The 22441-nt window shown below is 42.1% G+C and overlaps 2 protein-coding genes across 6 annotated transcripts in view; one reads left to right on the forward strand and one right to left on the reverse strand.

Annotated features, from left to right (window-relative positions):
* The window catches only part of ANAPC13 (anaphase promoting complex subunit 13), a 49033-nt gene extending 43611 nt beyond the window's left edge, over positions 1 to 5422 (reverse strand). The window contains exon 1 of one of the 2 annotated variants that reach the window (XM_044080855.1): positions 5344 to 5422. The gene's annotated coding sequence lies outside the window, so the exon portion shown is untranslated. Of the gene's footprint in view, positions 1 to 4820; positions 5270 to 5343 lie in introns of those variants that run through there. The other variant, XM_044080853.1, reaches the window with a different exon arrangement.
* TBRG1 (transforming growth factor beta regulator 1) overlaps positions 5382 to 22441 on the forward strand; it is a 675454-nt gene continuing 658394 nt past the window's right edge. The window contains exon 1 of one of the 4 annotated variants that reach the window (XM_044080849.1): positions 5382 to 5397. The gene's annotated coding sequence lies outside the window, so the exon portion shown is untranslated. Of the gene's footprint in view, positions 5467 to 5595; positions 5613 to 22441 lie in introns of those variants that run through there. The other 3 variants (XM_044080848.1, XM_044080847.1, XM_044080850.1) reach the window with 3 other exon arrangements.

Raw genomic sequence — 22441 nt, forward strand, 5'->3', positions numbered from 1 at the left:
GTTTATCCTAAGATTCCTCTGATTTCCCTTGTTCTAAGGAAAGCTATTCGGTTGAGAAGCGAAGTGATCCTCATTGCCCCGGTCTGGCCTCATCAAGTGTTGTTTCCCTTCCTTTGACCTTATCCGCTACAACCTCTTTGGATCCTAGACACTTGTCAGGACCTCATATCTCACCCACAAGGGCCGACTCCCCCAAACCTGTCCACTCTCAAGCCGACAGCTTGGCTTTTCCACTTCCGTTAGTTGGCAGGCAGGAAACCCTCTCTTCACCTGTGTGTGACATTATCTTGGCATCTCATAAACCATCCACCAGGAAACTTTACAGGGACAAATGGAAAAGATTCTCTATTTGGTCACATAATCAGAAGCTAGACCCGTTCTCTGCCCCCATAGCCACTATTCTTCATTATCTGGCTGAACTGTGCGACAATGGGGCCTCAGCTTTCACCATTCTAGTACATCTAGCAGCTGTTTCCAACTTCCATAACGGGTCAAATGGAGTCCCACTTATTTCCTCTTGCCTTTGCAAGACTTTCTTCAAGGGTATTTTCCACAGCAGGCCTCCCATCAGGCAGCTGGTGGAGGCATGGAATCTGTCCTGGGTTCTACAGTCTCTTTCTCTGCCCCCTTTTGAGCCGGCTGCGACATGTGATCTAAAATTCCTGTCATGGAAATCCTTATTTCTGGTGGCTATAACCTCAGCCAGATGAATTTCTGAATTACAAGCATTATGTATCAAGAGCCCTTACCTGATCTTTCATAAGGACAGAGTATCACTTCATACTAACCCATCCTTTCCAAAGTGGCTTCTGACTTTTCGATTAACCAGTCCATTGAGCTCCCTGTGTTTTTCCCAAATTTCTCTAACAATGGAGAATACTGCCTACATTCCTTGGATGTGTTTAGACAATTATGTTACTATCTGGACAGAACTACATCCTTTTGCAAGTCGGACCAGCTTTTCATCTCCTTTGTGGGCCCTAGAATGGGAGGCGCAGTATCGAAAGTTACTTAGTCTAAAGGTTCAGGGATTGCATTGCCTTCACATATTCACTTACAGAGGGATCTAAGCCTGGCCAAATCAAAGCGCACTCAACTAGGACTGTTGCAGCATCTGTTGCCTTCCACTCTCGGGCCTCCATGGATGACATTTGTGCAGCTGCCATTTGGGCTAAGCCCCACACCTTTACCAAACATTACAAATTGGATCTAATCTCCAGAGGAAGAGCGGCCTTTGGTTCAATGGTTCTCAGGAATGTTCTTCCATAAGGGCCACCCAGGTTCTCCAAGTAGCTGGGGACTCTGTCCCATCAGTGATGAATAGGAAGAAGATTAACAACTTCAGATAAAGCAGTTATGCCTTACCATAACGTTCCATCTGAGTTGTTGATCTTCTTCCAGTCATCACACCCTCCCACCGACCCCCTCCAAAGGTTTCTGGCGGATCTTCTGGGTCTTTGTGGTGTATTAGGGTTTTTGCACAGAGATGGCCTCTGACTTATTTCTTCTTCTATATACTGCATGAAAACTCGATCTGAAGTAACTGAGTAAAGGGCATTGTGGGTAGCAGCTTAGCTCAAGAGTTTTTGGTGCACACAAGCTTGGTATAAGGCAGACTCTGTTCCGAGGGCTCGGAACCGAACCCATCAGTGATGACTGGAAGAAGATCAACAACTCAAGATGGAACATTATGGTAAGACATAACTTCTTTTTCCTTGGTTTTGATGCCATACCTTTGTTTATAAATTGCGCAACATAGAATGATTTCCTCACCACTGTAGACACGTGATGATCATAGGCTAGATTACTATGAGTGTCCCTAAGTCCCTGAATACTGGGTCAGCTCTAAGGGGTGTGTTGTCGATATGATAGTTTATCAGAGATGGATGACTTCCCAAAGGATAGTATTATGCATTTCTTGGTATTTAGTTTTAGTCCACGACTCTGACACCAGTTGTTTGTCTGTGTCAGTCCCTCCTGGAGAACATACGTGTCAGTGTGAGATTCAATGACAGCTCACGCAAAGGATGGCACACTCACAAGTGTAACACCTCCCTAATGCTGCACTGCAGTGTCAGCAAATTGAAAATTAATTCAGTCACTGCTTTCTTCTTTTTAAAATACTCATAGAATTCTTCTGAAAGTATGTACCAAATACTCACTTTATGAGGCTTGTATCAAAGCTGGTGAAATACCCTTTTTAAAGTAACACATCTGCTTTATTAATGCAGAATAGTAGTTGCATAATGCAACTTAAACACTAAACAGCAGAAGGAAAATAGATGGACATGTTAAAAGCTATTTATGTGGGGAGCAAAGTTAAAGGAAAACTCCACCTTAGAACTCAAACATTTTTTTTTATTGTATCTTTGTTTTTAAGCTATTTTAATGTCTCAAAATTACTCCAAGTGCTTATTTTACAATTTTAATGCGTTTCTCTCAAAATGGTGGATGATGGGGGCTGCCTTGGAAACGTGATCTTATTTTCTTGCTTTCCTTCCTTCTTCCCAGAATACATTTCAAGTCCTCTTTATATGACTCATGCCAGACATAAGGAAGTGGTGCTGTTTTCTCATGCCATTAAAATATAATGGCAGGACTGTGAAGCACTGTCATCTAAACACACCTTCTGTAAAAGAGCTGCTTCTCTGTTTACCTAACTGAGCCTCGTTTATCTGTCTGCCAGGGCTTGTTCTATGCTATAAATACCTGTTAGCTACTTGCAGCAAAAGTAAGCAGATAAAAAACATTTTTTTGTAAGAGGAGACTTTTGTAGTCCTAACAAACTTGATAAAACCTCCCCCATACTCTCACGCTGAGGTGTGAAAACTCTCAGTGCAGTAAATAATCCTTGCCATACATTTACAAGTGACAAGTAGTAGGATTTTAAACTTAGTCTGCTAAGTCCCAATGCCTTCAGTGGGAGGATTTTTCTCTCTCGTGAATGATGCAGACTTAAATTGTGCTTTACTTGTTCCTCAATTATGTCTGTCATGTCCCCCCTCCTTTTTTCTATTTCATATTTATTTATACTTTGGTAACCAGGAAAGTGAACTGGTCCCCAGGACCCTCTTCAGCCACAACATAAGCTACACTGACAAAGATAATAATTATTAAATGCACTTATCAATGCAAATAAAAAATACTGACAGAAAGACAACATATGGAACACATAGCCAATGTGTGACAGTGACCAAATAAATCATTGAGCAACATTTACTAGAATGTATACATTAATAATGCTTAACTATACTATGTTGTTTATTATAAATAATTAATTGTATGCACACATGCACATATAGTGTGTGTTTCTGCATATGTGTATGTATATAAAGTACATGTGTACAAAAGTGTGGGATGTGTGTGTGTGTGTGTGTGTGTGTGTGTGTGTGTGTGTGCGCATTTAAACACAGTTAAGTATTTCTGATTTCCTTTTTTTAGTGTTCTTAATGCAAGGGCACACAGTAAATGTATGTTAAAGTAAATTCAGCTGTATATGATGGTTGCTCTCTGACAATGCAAGGACTGACTCAAAGTCAGTGTGAATCTCTTACAATGGATCTGCATATACCAGATATGCATCTCCCTCTGGATGGATGTCACACAAAGCATAAAAGACCTTTTTTATGAACAGTATCAATACACCTAGTTGATAGGGTTGCCACCTGACTCTGTATCTGCAGTTCTGGCCTGTGTGTGTGTGTGTGTGTGTGTGTGTGTGTGGGGGGGGGCTTGAAAATGGTAAATGCATTTATACTTTACAAGAGAGAAAATATTTATTGACTTTTCTCTAAATGTCACAGAAATCTTTGCTACTACACTTAAGTTATCGTAACACAAAACTATTATAAATAATTAAATACTTAGAATTTCAATACTGTGTTGCTTCTTATACTGTGTTGCTGCTTATATCAGAAGAGATGACTGATCTAATTGCTTTGCTATCAAAGGGGAGTGTTAAGTTCTCCTCCCCTCTGCAATAAAAACAGTTGAAACAATTCCACAGCGTTCTGTCTTTTTTTATATCAGCTGCTGTGTTCCTGACATTATCAGGATTAATTACCCATCTAAGATTGACAGTAGTACCCGACAGGGTAAACTACAGATTTGAGGGGAGAAAAAATGTTCTAAGACTGGATCAACACTCGGTTTTCACCTCAGAGCAACAAATGATTAACAAAAACAAAGTGACCACAGCAGAGGAACGTAGATAAAACTTCCGATTTTAATGAAGCCAGATAAAATAAGTAAGCGCTTTCACACAAAGTGCATCATTCAGAGACTCAAAAGACATTGGTTAAGAATAGGACTTAAAAATGAAATACATATGACTTCATGGGCATTTATAGCCTTTAAACCTACATATAAACTCAGAGTCTCTGAATGATGCACTTTGTCACTTTAAAAATTAAATTGCATCATTTCATTCTTGTTTGTGATTGGATTGAGTATGAGTGAAATAGTCTGAAGAAGCAAATCAGTAAGAGATTGCGAAAGTGCTTACTTATTTTATCTGGCTTCATTAAAATCGGAAGTTTTTATCTACGTTCCTCAACTGTGGTCACTTTGTTTTTGTTAAACTACAGATTTAACTATGTCTATGACATGTCATGCGGGTGGAATTTCTCTGCAAAGTATGTGAGAAGTTGAGTTTAAAAAAAAAAGTAGGTGGGCTTTCCCTTCCTTTGACTCCAATGCACGGAGATAAAAGTTTTAAAAAGTACAAGCAAGTTTCTAGTACATACACAATGCTGGAACCATATTGTAGAGAAAAATAAACCTAACGATTTAGTTAAACTGTATGAGAGGGTGGAGTTTACCTTTAAAGACAGCAGCGGCCCACATCACAAACGGAGTGCAACATGCACTTATCAGATAATATAATAATGCAAACTAATCTTCAGATATACATCCTCATTTCAAGGTCCATTGAGAATCAGACATTTTCGTTTCCTACTCAAACAACCTTGGACAGTTACTGTTGTCCCACTACAACACAGTTAAAACGTACAGCTTTCCAGGTGTTGCCCTACATACTTGAAACATGTACGCATCGTTTTCAGTTACTGCCCTGTACATGTAAAAAAAAAACTGTTGAAAACAATTATTTCTATTTGTGGCATACTGTGCACAGTTGTTACTACAGTTACTACTGGAAATAAAGAGCTGTAGCGTTTCGTAAAGAGATTGGTATACTGGCAGCTTCCTAATCTACTACTCGCTACCAATCACAAAAAAGCCAGCACAACCATAATTCCCTATGTAGTTCTGTCCCGTACATCCACTTACACGATCAGACGGTGAAAAATGAAGGAGAAAACAAAAACAAATGCAATAACTTACCAGCCTTGCTTGTCGCGTTGTAAGATAGCGCCGAGTGACGCAAGCTACGCGACAGTAGGTTGTGCTCTTTGGATTTTGTAAATATGCTCTTCCCTGAAAAATTGTTGCTAACAGCGTCTGGCTGTGAGTACTATATGTGCATCTGTATATTATGAAGCTGTAGCGGAATGTTGAGTGTGATCGTGTATAATAGTGTAGTGATCGTTGTGTCTTTTTTCAAAATTGCAGTGGTTTGTTTAATGTGAACTATGTAAAGCCAACTGACAGCTGTACGTTTCTGTGATTTCTTTTGGTGTTGGGTGCTTTATTAACAATCGTACTGCAGTGGAGTATATGTTGTGAGATAAGTTCGTCATGCAGTCTTTTTAGGTTATACGAGTGTTGAGATTTCATGTCGCTTATTTGCATAGTCGTTTAATAAATTATGGCAACTGTTAACTTAGCGTTATTTGGACTTTGCTGTTTCCAGACAGTTGTGTGTACATTGTGTGAATTAAGTGACCATTATGTTGTAATGTGTACGCGTTTTGTGCTTTCTGCGTGATGCGTTTGACTTGTGCTTTAATGTCTGATATGTAAGGAATGCTGACCGTCAGTAATTACCATTTATGTGTGCTTCTTCCAGGGACTGGTTTTATCTCATGTAATTATCACACAAGATTCAGCTTTTGACTGTATATTTATGTGAGGAGCTTGTATGGAAAATGAAACGGCTAAATGTCTCCATTGTTTGCATTTGGATAGTTTGGAAACTAATACAGGCTCAGAACGGTAGTGGTTATTAATAAAAACGACACAGTATAAACCATAGTAAAATAGAAAAATATGGTATAAAAAAGAGATAGGAAGCAAGGAGAGTCATCCTTTATCTGCATGGTTAATGTCTGACCAGATTTAACATAAGTTATGATTTTATGTATTTTTATGTTTTCTTGTATTGACATTTGTTAACCTGCAAAGTCCCATGGCTCAAGAGCCCCTTTTCTACACGTCTGAGTCTAATGGCATACAATGAAGGTGAATGTGAAAGATTCAATCAGTAACATGAAATACAGGTACGTAGGGTCACGCACTGATAGGTGGAAGGCAGTGATCTGATAAAGGTGATTTAATTACCTTCACTGGAAATTAACTTGCAACAGAATTAATTTCTGGTAACTCAGGCAATGGAGCCATGTGGTACTGAGTAACCGGTGAATGACAACCTGCCTTGTCAGTTAGTAGGAGCCCAAGTCCATCAACACCAAATTAGCATTTATGACATTAATCATTCTGGCTACAAATGGAAATCAGTGTGTTGAAAGATTACTTATGTCCAGTGAAGGTGAAAGTGCACTTAAGTTGTTTCTAAAGTCAGCTTACCCCAATAAGGAGTCCAGAATCTTATCTAAGATTCTCCTGTATCGTACACGAAGGGAAGATGGAAAATCAGCATATACTAGCAGAAGACTTCTGTGAGTCACACTGAACCAAAAACTATATAACTAATCACTTGTTATCATGTACATTTAAACTTTTCTCATCTGTGCTGCAGTGTAGAGCAAGATTACCACATACCCCTTGCCTTGCAGTGCCATGTACAGGAGAATGAGGAATCCACCACTTAATATTCTTTTGCCTTAGTTTCAGTTGCTTATTGTTGTCTGGGAAAATCTGTTGCAAACAGTCCTGAGTGAATTACTCAGCAGTGTAGAATAACCAGGTTCATTTGACAGGGTTTCTAACCATGTTCACATTCCAAGATACTAGTGAGAATGCCTTAAGCTGTAAAGATCTGTACCTGTCCACCAATTTTCCACTTGTCCTCTTCAAGGTATCCAAACAAACTACCTATGTTATATGAATAATTAACCAAGATGACTAGAGAAGTGAAATTCAAACTCTGTAACTAGCTTCACTGCCCCAAAAATCTTGTATCCAAGGGTGCACTTGCACCCCCCTGGATTTTCTTAATCTAGCTGTGTTGAAATCGAAAAATGTACTGGCAAAACCATACATTTTTCGATTTCAACTTACTTTTTTATTTTTTTTTCCATTAAACCTGCATCGTTCGGCGGAGCCAGAGATGCTATTGGAGGCTGCAGTCACATGCTGACGAGTGCATCAATTCCTCCTCAAACTGCATCTCCCTTTGCGACCAATGACAGTTGGATAGAGTGAAAGAGTTACCCAGATTAAGACAGTGCAGCAGATCAGAGACAGTCTAAGAACTCTTTACTTTAGCTCAGTGAAGTCAGATCATCTGATTCAACTGTGTGTCCTGTGCAGCACTTAAGGTTGATCAATTCACATCAAGAAAGAAGCTCCTGGTATTTTTTTTTTTTTACACTGAATCAAAGCTTGGTGCCAAAATGTGAAAGTGGCGCACACACTTGAAACAACTCGTCCTGCTGAGAAAATACTATATTTATGCAGGCATTTGTATCTGGATCAGGGTGATTTATTTGTATTTACTAGAAACTGTTATAATTGCAAAAGTTCAGTCTGAGTTACAAAAAATTAATGAAAAGAAAATTTTAGTTGTACTTTTTTGCTTCGTTTTTAGAACAATGTAAGTCTTTAATTGTGAATTTGCGCTGCACTTTAGTGAAACTGTATTTTGACTGCGCACTCTTACAATCCCTAGTAACTAAGTGTGTGTGACTGTGATATATCCATGGTTAATTTTCTGTATTGGGCTCTAGTGCTATTATGTGCTCAGTTTCCTCTGTTGTGAGCTGGAAAAAATAGGTAATCAGAAAATGAATGCCTGAAAATCTTAAACTTTACTCAAGGGCTATATAGTCTCCTACTACTAGCGAGTCTACAAGAATTCAGGACAAGAACATTTCTCAATGACAAGTTAAATCCTTAAAACAGGACGTAGCTTCGTCACACGCCAGTTACTTTTTGACTCAGGCTTCTGTTGCAGATGACTTCCCGCCTCCTTGAAACAGGAGGTCAAGAGTAGACTGTAACAGCAGTACAGCTGGTTGTGTCTGTTGTCTGTCACTGTTTGGGAGGAAATAAATCAAACAATGCATAAGCTAACAGTGAGGAAGAGACCACAGACGCTGCTGGTAGAATAAGGAAACAGTAAATTGTATCCCTGTTCCATCTGAAAGGGACATGGACCCAAAGGTTGGTAAACAAGACCTAGTTGTTGACAGTTCAGGCCTGACTGCAGCTGTGTTGTGTGTTAGAGTCTCTTTATACAAGTTTGGAGATCTCTTCTTCCTGAACTGATTGTTGTCATTGTTCTAAATGCAAACTACATCAGTCTTGTTAGAAGTCTATTTTGGCATGACATGTGACATCGAGTAAGTGTTGTTTATAATGATTTTATCTAGTGATGGAGGGGAACACTGGGGGAAAAACCCGAGAGAGTGATAGCTTGTTGGCATATTATCATTTTCTACTGTTTTGCCCTTAGATGTAATTTTGTTTCCTCAGCTTTAGTCGTAACTTAAGTGTATATGGTTTATTCAGTATGACATCATAGCAGCTTTTGATTATCTGTTTATGTAGCCTTCTCTGCACTTAGCATATTTCCTGATGCCTTCTAGAGTTTTCTCAGGAGTCTATGGTTTCTTGCAACATCACAAATAATTGGACATTTGAAATGACATTTTTGAAAGAAAACTCCATCCTAAAACTAAAAGTGTATGTGTATATGCGTGTGTGGTTCTGTAATATTTGTATATGTGTGGGGGTGTAGATACTCTCAACTGTCCCTAATTTTATGTCTGCTGCTGGTAACTTTTTTTTCTAGCAAGTGACTAAACGTTTTCGACTTTATAGCTTTCAGAAAAAGTATGATAATGCAAAACCTGTTATTCTAGCAACATTCTAAATAAATAAAGGCCCTATCAGTCCCTGATATTTGGCCATTTGTCCCCCATTATTTTTTAGCTTTCTCCTGGCTGCTGGTAAATACAAATGACCTCAGGGGTTTCTAACAAAGAAGAAGATCAAGGGCCTCTATCATGTGCCTTACAAAGACTGACTAAAATCCCCTGTCACTATACTCTGTATAGTATAGACTTCTTACAGAGCAACCCAAGACCCAAACCTAATGAACTTACTGCATATCTGTAAATCAAAAGTGTCTAGGGCTACTCATTCCAGGGACTTAAATATGGCCTGTGACTTAAATAGGATATGCTGGAGGGACAGATTTATTTCCCAGTGACTGCCACGTCTTTGGAACAGGTTACCAATTCATGTGAAACAGAGCACCTCTATGACAGTATTCAAGAGGAACGTGAATGAGTGGATGGGTCACAGTAAATTCTTACTGGGGATAACACCCACAACCCTCCAGGACATGGGCAGTCATCACTAAATGCAGTCTTGCTTTATTCTCAGTTTGCAGAACTAGTGAGTGCATTTGTGTAAAGCTAGCTGGCATACTTTACTGTGGCTTTTGTGAAATAGAGATAAGAGGTGTGCACAATCAATAAAGAATAAAGCGGTTGCAATTCAGGTTTCTTGGAGTTGCCTTTGATGAAAAGGACTGTGTGGGGAAGGAATTGCAGTGCATCTAAAAGTAGCAAGTTAGCCATATTTTCTTGCACTTTTCATCACAAATATCAGCAGTGTACACAATATCTGACTGACTGTGGTGGTCTGGACAGGATGCATGTTACAGCAACTGACCACTGGCACAAGGGTGCAGTGAACAGCATTGCTGACTCACAGCGCTTGGGTCTCCGATTAAGTTTTTAGCTGTGGACTCTGCATTAACTCCCAGGTTCTATGGGGTCTATATCAGATCATCGAAAAGGCTCATTATCGAATGCCATAACATCAAACTGCAAAACCCGAACCCTAACAATATCGAAACCTCAAAACAGCAAATTTTTTCCCAGGGAAAAAATTTGCTGTTCCGAGAAACACAGACACCACAAGCACACTAAAAAGCAGCAATCCACACACATACATTTAAAAGTTACATCTAACCCTACACTACACTGCACATACACTACTATCTATCCACTTACCTTAACCCAGACCCTAACCCTAAGGTCTGTCACTATCACACACTCACCTCACCTGTGCCCTAACTCACTTAACCCTCCCCTAACCCCAAATTCTCACTATCGAACACTCACCCGCGCCCTAACCCTAACTCACTTAACCTGCCCCAACTCTAAATTCTCACTATCTCACAATCACCTCACCCGCACCCTAACCCTAACTCACTTAACCCGCCCCTAACCTCAAATTCTGTCACAATCGCACACTTGACCCGCGCCCTAACCCTAACTCACCCAACCCGCGCCCTAACCCGAACCGCACCCTAACCCTAACTCACTTAACCCGCCCCTAACCTCAAATTCTGTCACAATCGCACACTTGACCCGCGCCCTAACCCTAACTCACCCAACCCGCGCCCTAACCCGAACATCCGCACAATCACACACTTACCTTAACCCAACCCGTAACTTTCCACTGCATCACTGAAAACAGTGAAGCCACAACAACGGCCAACCGAATTCTTTCCCTAGGAAAGAATTTGGTTTTGTGCAGCTTTGCTGTTTTCAGCATTTGCGATATTGGATTCGATATTAGATCATTCGAAATTCTGCCGTTTCGATGATCTAATATAGACCCGGTTCTATGTAGTTTTTATCCAAGTGGTCTCAGTTGTATAATGAATGCCTGTCCCTTTTTAGCAATTATGTCCAGTGAAAAAAACATGAAATGTGACATATATAGATGTTTTCCAGGGGAAGGAGTGCTTGTAAGGAGTGGACTTTTTAGCTTAGGCTCTGAAAAGGAAATTGGTTATTTTCTAATTCGTGTAGCTATAAAATTCAGTATAAAAATGTAAAAGTTTCTGAATGCAAACACACTAGTTATTAAAGCAGCATCATGGTAGGGAATACTTCAGTTCAGAGAGATTCAACTATATACATAGCCATGAGTTGTTACTTTTTACTTTTCTGTCAAAAACAAGCACCAAGTTCACACAGAGTTTGAAGTTGTAACTGTGACAAAATCTATTTATGTACATTGTCAAGGCTGGAATGAGTAAACATAGTAAAATATGTGGAAAGGAGGACATCTTGACAAAGTCTGTAAGGGAGGTAGCATACCCCTCAGCTGTCCAGGTTTTTCCAGAATGTCCAGATTTTTGCCCCATATTCCTCCTAAAAAGGATTGAAGTTGTTAAATAATTTTAGACATCATATCCTTTAGAAAAATGCATGCCAACACAAATCCTGTTATTCTAGCAATTTTATAAATTCACGAAAGCAATATTTATAATCTGTCCCTGTTTATTTTAGGCCTTGCCCAGATTTCTTGCACTAAGAAGTTGAGGTGTGTGTGTGTGTGTGTGTGTGTGTGTGTGTGTGTGTGTGTGTGTGTGTGTGTGTGTGTGTGTGTGTGAGAGACAGACAGAGTCAGAGAGGGAGAGAGAGAGAAATGCCCTAGTTAGATCTAGCAGGTGGAATTTATTTTCAAGGAATTGTGAGCTTCAAGGGAAGAGAAGTTTACTGCTGCTCATGCTAAGTCTGCTTAAAATGTGCAACTGTTTTGTTTAGCAAATGGTATCATTATTGTAGTATAGAATTTTAAAACAGTGTTAGCACAGCAGGTAGCATACTTGCATCTTGATGCAAACGGCTATAGGTTCTATTCCTACAGCATGTACATTTGTATTTTAAGGGGGTATGGTACTGCAGTCCTCAGTATGTCATCCTTTGGATAAGACACTTAATAACTATGAACCTGTTTTCTGCTTGCCACCCATTCCCTTTTGCAATATTTACCATTTATTTTAATGTAACATAGGCAATTTATTCTTCAAGGGCAACAGGCACTGAATTTGTAAATGAAACACTGTAATATAAAGTTGTTTTCAAGTAACAACCTCTTTATTGGTTTCAGATCTCTTTTTAATGTGGAGTTATTCAGATGACGTTTACTTCTGCAGAGATTCTGCATATTGATTGATATTGGTGGATTGTATGACAGAAGTTTGAGTGGCCCTTTATGGTTGAAAAGTTCTGAATTGGGCAGGTTGTCATTATTGTTTCATATGATTTGTTTTATTGCTTAAAGGAAAAATGTTCAGAACTATAAATTTAAAACACACTCTAACAAGTGGTGCTGTATTATACAAGAGATATAATTCAATTATTATATAGTATAATTAATACAGTCAGGAAGGTAAATCAAAGAACCTTTGCATGGTTCCAAAAATGTTTGCAAGGAGCCTATTATTTGAAAACAGCCCAAAGGTAAACTTACCCTGCCACTGGCCAGATGCATTTTCTTTGAATGTGGGTTTCAGTGCTGTTTCAATTAATGTGGGTTTCAAAGGTAGAGAAGTTTTAATGCTAAGTCTGTTTTCAGTGTAAGACCATTGCTTTGTTTAGGTTTAGTAAATGTCTATCAGTCTGTGCTATAAAATTTGAAATAAAAGTTGTAAATGGAATCCAAATATCTGTAATCATTGTAGAAGTAAAGCATAAAACAGTATGCACACTGAGATTTTTGGACAGTGTCTATGACAAATGGGGAGAAATAGCCAAGTAATAGGACACTGGAATGGCTGCGTGGGCAGGGGGGGGGGTGTTGTGTGGATGGTGGGGGTGGGGCTGCATGGGTGGAGGGGGTGGGGCTGTATAGGGGAGCTCTGGGTTTGCACCCCCCTCGCAAAACAAATCCTGCGGGCTTCCTTGCTTGTATCCTATATTTTATAAAGTCCATGTACAAGACCTGTGCTGCTTTAAATCACAAGGCATCACGGTACTGCTGGTCTCCTAGAAGTATGGCTCAAGGAAAGAGATAAAGGGGTTAAACAATGAAAAGAATACCTTTTCCAGGACTCCACCGTATGTGCCATTGCTTAAACTGGCAATACGGACATTCAGATTTCTTTAAAGCATAGGGGCATCATTGAAATTAAACATTGTTTCTCATCTAGGTTGCTTTTTACACTTTCAACATTATTAACATCAAATAACCTAACATTTAAATAGTATACATTTAAATGTGACATCATACCAGCTTCAGAGTGACTCACTATGCTCCTTATTTTTTATTGGGTGCATTTTGCCTCAGAACAAAGCTACTAAAAGAGAAAAATATTCTGTAAAAATATTCTGTAAGGCAATCCGGTAAATAATTTGACAAAGCTTTATCGAACAGCATGGCAACATGCAGGGAAGTTGCTAATTAATAATAACAAAATGTAAATCTTCTACTGTAGTATCCTGTATGAAGTGTTTGGATTGCAGGTAACAAGCCTTCAAGACATAAACACAACCCTACTCCAGAATGTGTAGTAAATGTGAGTGTCTGCAGTCAGCTGTAGCAGCAGTAAGGGGAAAACATCATTTCACTTTTAAAGCAGCTATGGGAATCCCATTTGGGAATCCCATTGGATTGAACTGACCTGATTGTGAATGATGTTACGTACACTGAGGCTGAAGGTGTAGCTAATCTACTGACCGATAAATTCAGCTCAAACTTTACTCCTCTGTCTATCCCACAAGTTATAACTCACCAAGTCCTAAATGTGTTATCAACATTTAAAAAATATTGCACTGATGGGACCTGTCAATATCCCTGGATGTGTCTTAAATAGCATGAATTGTGATTTAACTACCCCAGCACTCCTTAACCTCACCTTCTATACAGGTTTTTTACCAAGCAAGTGAAAAACAGTCAGTCATTTCCCCTCACAGGGGAGGATCTTCCACAGACCCAGACAATTACAAATCCATAAGTCTGACCAGTCCCATGTGCAAAGTTATGAAAAGACATCATGGAGTTAATCAATAAGGAGATATGGATCCTCCAAACACTGGACCTGTATCAGTTTGGATTCGTCAGGATCGGGTCATGCCTACTCAACCTGGTGAATTTCTTTAAAAAGTTTACCAAAGCACTGGATGAAGGTAAACCAGTTACCCTAGCTCGACATGGCCAAAGCTTGTGACACAATCCCTCACTCGGAAGTAATAGAAGAGCTAAATAAACTGGGAGTAAATGCTCTTGTCCCCTCACTGGATTGCCAGCTGGCTGACTGATAAGTCACAGGAGATCAAAGTAGGGAAAGCTACGACACAGGAGATCAAAATAGGGAAAGCTACGACACAGGAGATCAAAATAGGGAAAGCTACGACACAGGAGATCAAAATAGGGAAAGCTATCTCCACAAAGAGACCAGTCACTGGTGGAGTCCACCAGGGTTCATTGCTGGAACCTCTCCTTTTTGGCCAGTGCCAAAGGGCCCTAACTAAGTTTGCAGATGACTGCAAGATAGGAGCAGTTGTTGAATCCCCAGATGACTTTGCCATTCTGCAAGAGGGTTTGTCCCAAAGAAATAACTGGTGCCAGAGCCATGGACTAAAACTAAATGCCAAAAAAATGCATTATTGTATCCTTCGGGAAGTCGTCTATCCCGGGGAACTATCACATTAACAATACACCCCTGCGAGATGACTCCTTTGTTTGGGAACCTCACTGGACAGTGACCTAACTACTTACCAACATGTGTCCAGTGTCGTAAGAAAGGCCTTTTATATTGTGCAGTTTGTAAACAAAGGGATTGTGACTAGATCTACAGATGTCATTGTCTCCCTTTACTTAGCCCTCATTAGGACAATCATTGAGTATAATATCCTCTTCGACATATATCTGTTCAGACATATGAAAGAACTGGAATGCCCACAGAGCAATACAAAGCCTAAGTTATATGTCTTCATAGATTACTTGCTGATGTTTCTATAACTTTGTCCCTCCAGTGACATCTTACTCCTTAGTAACTTACCTGCTGTTTGGACGTTGTTTTGCAAGTAACAGCAGAGCAGTACACATAATACATCAGAAAAAGAATATACATTTGTCACATGGCCTGCCTGTAAAATAGTATAAGTTGGTTTAATAGTTTTTCTTACTAATAAAACTGGTCATCTGTGATTAGTATTACAAACCTGGGTCTGAGTCCCACATAGTGATGATATTCTGTGTGTGAGTAATTTTCAAATAACCACACCAGATCTTTTAGAGAACCCAAAAACAGGCATGCCCCCGGATTCTCAAAAGCTTGCAGGAGCTCAAGCAAGCAATATGTCTTCCGTGCGATCCAGGAACAGCCTGTAGGGGTGTTCACAAGCGCTCCTGCACTAATCCTGCACGGACTAAGCCCTGGTATGCAAATCACCCCATTTGCAGGAGAATTCTATGCAAATGAGGTGATATTGCAATCCAGGAAGCTTGCAACAGTCAGTGCAGGACTAGTGTTATCTGCAGAAATGTACTCGGTTAGTAACTGAGTACATTTCTGCAAAATCCAAAACTGAGCTATGACAGCTCCTAATAAAGGTTGCATATCATGTAGTAAGCATGCCAGTGGCCAAGTATAAGGCCATTGGCATTGCAAACATAAAATAAATACAAAAATCAACTTTAATATTTTTTTTTCAGTCTCGGCTGTTTAAGTGTAGGGCAGCGGCACACAAATAGAATTGGGGGGAAAACCAATAAAATAAACCTAAAATAAGCAGTCTAACTAAAGTCACTATTCTGCCATGCAAGTTAATGGCAGGCAGAAGACAACCTGGCCAGTGAGTAGTGGTTGCTAATGCGGGGAGGCTCAGTGTGAGACATGTAACTATGCATTAGCAGACAATCCTATGCAAATGAGGGGAATGATAGTGAATCCCAGTTTTCCCCAACATGTGAGTCGGGTCCCAACAGTGTAAGAGTAGGAATAGCATGGTGCAAGCCTACGAGGTAGGTGACATCATGGGGGAGGGGGGGTCAGGTATACTGTAAGCAGATTGGAGCCCATGGCTCGGGTTTGCTCCTAGCTAAGCTAGGGAATGTGTCTAAACTTGCATAGCACTCTTTACAAAGCCTAAGCAGGTTTTACATGATGAAAAAAGAGGTTAAAACAGGAAATAGCAGCTCTGTGCACATTTGAGCACTCTGTTTGCACAGTGCGCCCCCGGGCTTAAACAGGAAGGCAATGGGAAGGGAAAACAGCAGTAAGAAGGTAACCAAGGAGAACTAGCTTAGCTGGCAGGTGAAATGTATCAGAATCAGCCAATTACACAGGCAGCAGACCAGCCCAGCCCAGAACACTAGTGTAAACTAAGCAAACACCTTCCCCTCTGGTTTTTCCCACACTCTACACCACCAGTGTATACAACCGGGGAAATTTTAACAAACAAACCTAAAAAATGAGAAGGGCTGCAGCAGGCAACATAGAACAATATGTGCAAGAGGCTGAGGGTGGGAAGGATGTGAATGCTGCCAATCAACCCACAGTGAGGAGACTGAGAAGAGTGTACAGATCCAGGATAACCTACCAGGGGCTACATGAGCTGGAGGTAGTGGAGCGATATAGGGAGGATGGAGACCTCCTAGAGCAAGTTGTTGAGCTGTGCTGGCCACACCTGACACACCAAACTGACCGAGGGGAACCCATCCCAGTGGATACCAAGGTATGTATAGGCCTAGGAATACTAGCCACAGGTACCTCCCAAAGCTCAACTGGGGATATCATGGGGATCTCATAGGCATTAGCATCCAGAGTATTCCACCAGTTCCTGGATGCCATGTCAGCACATGTCAGTGAGCACATATATTTCCTTAACACCCGTGAGGTGTTGACCAGCAATATGCGTCTCTTCCACCAAATAGTTTACCCTGAGGTAGTGGGTGCTATAGACTGCACGCACATACGCATCAAAGCACCACCCAGTGATCAGGGTAGGGCCTACATCAACCGCAGGGGCATCCCCTCCATCAACTGCCAGGTTGTATGTGATGCCCAGGGCATTATAATGAATGTGTGTGCTGGCTGCCGTGGAAGCTATGATGATTCCCACATATGGCATCTGACGCATCTGTACCAGAGAATTGCCAATGGGAACATCCTCTATGGTCACTTAGTGGGGGGATGCTGGTTACACACTGGAGTCGTGGTTCATGACACCCATCAGAAATGCGCACACACACCTGAACAAAAACATCATAATGAGGCACACGCACAGACCAGACGTATAATAGAGCATGTGTTTGGGATGCTCGGGGCACAGTTCCAGTGTCTGGACACATCCGGTGGAGCCTTGCAGTACTCACCAGCTCCATGTACCCAAATTGTTATGGTTTGTTATGGTATGTGCTATGTTACACAATATGATCTTGCGGAAACAGCTGCAGCAGGAACAGCAGGGGGCAGGGCCAAACAGCTCCCCACCAATGCCAAGGGCTGCACAGGCATAGAGTGACTTGGAGGAGGAGCAACCTGAGCCTGCCCCAGTAGGCAGATGGAGGCGTGCCCAGTATGCCGAGGCAGCGGCAAAGAGACAACGCATAGCACATACACTGTTACAGTAGGGACCCAGGGAATGACACCTTTCTCTGACTCGCACATACAGTAAAAGGGATGCCAAACATAACAGTACCTGTGCTCAACCATGTATAGGGAGTGTACTGTGTGCATCCAACATAGGCAGCCCTCCAGCACCATCCGCAAGTTTGTCACACCCTCAAGGTAAGTCAATCAACCTATCAATTGCCGAATGAAGTAGAATGTGTCATTACCTGCATCTATGGTATGGATGTGAGCATGCATGAGAATTGGGTGGCTGAATGCTATGGCAGCAGACAGTAGACACCCATAGTGGCACCATGACATCTGTAACACATACTGGAGTCACCATAGTAGTCAGTACTACACAGGTTGACAAAACCCACTGCAGGAAATGTGCTGCGCGACATGTGTGTGTCCATATGACCCACACATGCCAGTCAGGGCGGCTCACATACCCAACAACAGTCTCAGCCAGCAGGACAGGTGTAGACAAACCCAAATGGAGCCTGTGCCATGGCCCCTGAATAATGGCTATGGTTCACCTCCCCCCCCCCCCCAGGCCTACACAGACAGACTGCAGCAGGGCAGGCAGTGGGATGTTAGTTCTGAAGGGTAGGAAGTCAGACAGTAATATGTAGGGCAACCAAAGCCATGATCTGTAGTACACTGGTATGCCTCTAGTCGGCATAATAGTTAACAATATAGAATGAAATGGAGTACCTGACATACCAGTACAGTTATAGCAAATGTGTACAAGTGTCATGTGTGTCCCCCACATCCTACATAGTAATGTAATAAGTCAGGTGTGCCCCCCAACCTTGTGTAGAAATACACCAGTGTGCCCCCCACCATGTAGTAATGTAATAACAGGCAGGTGTGGCCCCCCTCATCCTGTGTAGAAATAGTCAGGTGAGCCCCCCACCCTAAGTAGTAATGTAATAACAGTCAAGTGTGCCCCCCAACCCTATATAGACATAGAAATAGACCAGTGTGCCCCCCCATGTAGTAATGTAATAACAGTCAGGTGTGTCCCCCTGTCCTGTATAGAAATAGTCAGTTGAGGCCCCCATCCTATGCAGAAATGTAGGAACAGTCAATGTCAAATGCTTGATGGATACCCTGCAGAAACAGCATGCCACCTGTCGGTGTACAACACCAAAGTCAGCACTGCAGTACAAACTACCTGGACTCGATCCACACATTTAAATACAGAAGACCATACTGGGCATACTCACACACTTAAACACATGAAGACCATGTCTGCAATCACCAGTGGGCCAGACATATCTGGCAGTTGCAGTTGTTAGTGCAGACACTTGTCAGTATGCACCACGCATGCCTTGCACTCACTGGATAGGAATACAGACATATATGTAAGGACAACACACTATAATAAGGCAAAGGTAGACATACCTAGATGTGTGGAAGAGGGTGACTGTGACAGTGAGCCATCCAGGCCTGTCCCACCCAGCATACAGCCAAAGGGACCCAAACACATGAGATTCAGATGTCACTCACTGCAGATACTAGCCACCAGTATCTGTCAGCATTACAGATTATTTGTGCATGTGCCAGCTGTGAAACATGACTGTACAAGGAAGTATTCATCTAGCAGCTGTATACACATACCTGTGAATTATGACCCAGTGTGTGCCCGCATGTGGCGTGTCAACCTCTAGATGAATAAGTTATGGCCCATGCACACACACTGCCCTCCCTATAGCCCTACTATGACAAGTCTGCTGAGGTCATCCACTGTGAAATATACCCTTGGGAGAGTTGTAGCCCAGTAATCTCTGTGGCGCGTACCATAACTTCATATTGCTGTAGTGTGATAAAATAGGTAAAGAGTTCTATTCCCAGACATGGCAACTGTGTGCGTATCTGTCTGTCTGTGTAGAGAGCAATGCTTTTTAGGGTAGTCACAATCCTTACAATTCAGATGTTCATCTTTGGCAAGGCTGCTGATGTCATCCACCTAGAAATACACCACTGGGAAGGATGTAGCCCAGTAATCTCCGTAATGTGTCCTGTAACTGCATACTGCTGTAGTGTGATAAATTAGTTAGGTAGCTGTTCTAATCCCAGACATGGCAAGTGTGTGTTTGTGTGTGTGTCTGTCTGACTCTGTCTGTGTAGAGAGCAATGCATTTTAGGGTAGTCACACTCCCTACAATTCAAATGCTCATTTTTGGCAAGGCAGCTGATGTCATCCACCTAGAAATGCACCTCTGGGAAGCATGTAGCCCAGTAATCTCCGTAGCGTGTCCTGTAACTGCATACTGCTGTAGTGGTGATATGGACCTCTGGTAGGGTTCTATACCCACCCATGGCGATTCTGGATGTTTTGTGTGTGTTCCAATTTCTGTGCAGGGAGCAATGCATTTTAGGCTAGTCACACTCTGTACATTTCAAATGCTCTACTTTGGCAATCCTGCTGATGTCATTCATTGTGAAATACACCTTTGGGGAAAGAGTTCTCCAGCAATCCATGTGGTGCGTCCTACAACAGCTCCATGCTGTAGTGTGATATAGACCTCTGTTAGGGGTTCTATACCCACACATGTCAGTTGTGGATGTTTTGTGTGTGTGTGTCACTGTCTGTGTAGGGAGCAATGCATTTTAGCCTAGCCACACTCACTACAAGTCGGATGTCCTACTTTGCCAATCTTGCTGATGTCATCCAATGTGATATACACCTTTGGGGAAGAGGTAATCCAGTAATCTCTGTGGCGCTTACTATACCTGCGTAGTGCTGTAGTGTAATAAACTAGTTAGGTAGGGGTTCTACTCACAGACATGACAGTTGTGTGTGTAACTCGTATCCTGTGTGGAGGTGGGTGTGAGTGTGTGATACCTGGGCCCAATGTGGAGCGGGTTTTGCAAATTTCTTATATGGTGGCCCTAGTATGTATCACAATGTCCACCATACAGGGATAACAGATGTGAAATAGCCGAAAGGCTGGGGTGCAAATCCATACCCATACGTGACATCAAGGCCAGGCAATCACAGTTAGCAACCCTAGTATTACCCAGAGCACACTCTCAACCCATGTCCACCCCCACAAACGCACACAGGCAACAGCCAATATGTGGGTAGTACACTGCATATTGGCCACTGATAGTAACTATGGAGTGATTGCAGTGGGCTAAAGAGGGTATGGCACCCTGTCCATCTGTCCAGTAGGCACGTACATGCAGACAGTGCACCTTCCCCATATTCCCCACTGGACACCTGCAACATTTGTGGTGCCATCACATGTGACCCACAAAGGACATACCATGCCTGAAAACATGCCCTGTATGGACAGATGCCACTGACACCAGGGAATGCTGTTAGCATGCTGTCAATGTAGGTGCAGGGTAAATCTGTCTTCCATTGCCAGTTCCCACCACAGGTGGCCAAGACTGACACATCTGCTGATAATCGGTGTACACAATATGGGCCAGACACCCCGGGTACGGTTCCACATGTCACTGTACATGCATGTGGGAGGTTTGCACATCCCAGACACCAAGCATATCATGGACTAAGGAACACATACATGGCAAGTGATGCACAGCACTGGCCACACACAATAGTCACCCAGGTGACTGGATGGGGGATACACTTGTGTGGGCAAATGCAGAACCCACAGCCCTGAGACACAATGCTGACCATCGTCATGTGGCCTGATGCCAAGGTATACCCATCACTTAGCCTTGTATAGCAGTCTGGCACAGTTGGCACCACACATCCATGCAGAAATGCACACATGCATGTCAGTACTGGCACCCTATGTGTTTGCGTGTGTGTTGTATGATGCGTATAATCACATCCACACTCACTGTAACCCCCATTGACATACTGAAGCATGCTGTCTGATGTCGGACACCTCCCCATACCCTTTGCCCATATCACCTCTGTGTGACCCCTGTGGTGGATGTGATACTTGCACAGTATTGTGTTGTGGCAATCTCACTAGTGATGGGTTGTATTTCTGGCCTTGCCAAGTGTGTCAATGTGTGTGCGTCCCTGTGAGAATGTGGCTGTGTTGTCGCTGACAAATGTACATGCGGACAGGCACGTGTACTACACCTACTGTATAGCTACCATATCCCTGTTGCAGATGTCACTCACCAGCACATATACGTTCTGAGGGCTCCACAACATGTAACCAATGTAGCACATCCAATAACTGCATACAAGTAGGATAGTACGACACAGTGCAGGGGTGTGATACCCTTTGCTGGTAGGTGTGTGACACAAACATGCTTAGGTTTTACACTCCCTCCCCTCCCTGATGTGTCTTTGCCTCTGTCTGCCTCTCTCACTCCCTCTGTGGTGGATGTGGAGACTTACACCTGCTTTGCTTAGGCAGCAGCATGTGTATTTTCAGTGATGTACATGATCAGCTGATGGCCTCTGCACAAATTGCAGCCCTCCCTTAGCTGATTGTATTTGGAACAGCTGTGGTAACATTTCCATAGCCAATTGCATGGAAACACACTCCAGTATCTATGAACATCATGTTGGTGTTGGCCCTTTTCATTCACTGTGAGCAGGTACTAGATCTGTTGTTTGGCAAACAGCATCTCAGATGGATTGGGGATTTACCTCTAACAACATACACTGTGGAAACAGGGCAACACACCGGAGGGGGATGTTCCTGACCTGAGTACTGTAAGTGCTGCTATACTACATGTGGAGTAATGTTGGTTTAACTCTGTGTGTGTGTGTGTGTGTGTGTGTGTGTGTGTGTGTGTGTGTGTGTGTGGATATGCCATGTCAGTTCT

Source organism: Protopterus annectens, chromosome 8.part0 (genome assembly GCF_019279795.1).
Source record: "Protopterus annectens isolate FY-2018-M chromosome 8.part0, PAN1.0, whole genome shotgun sequence".
Taxonomy (NCBI): domain Eukaryota; kingdom Metazoa; phylum Chordata; order Ceratodontiformes; family Protopteridae; genus Protopterus; species Protopterus annectens.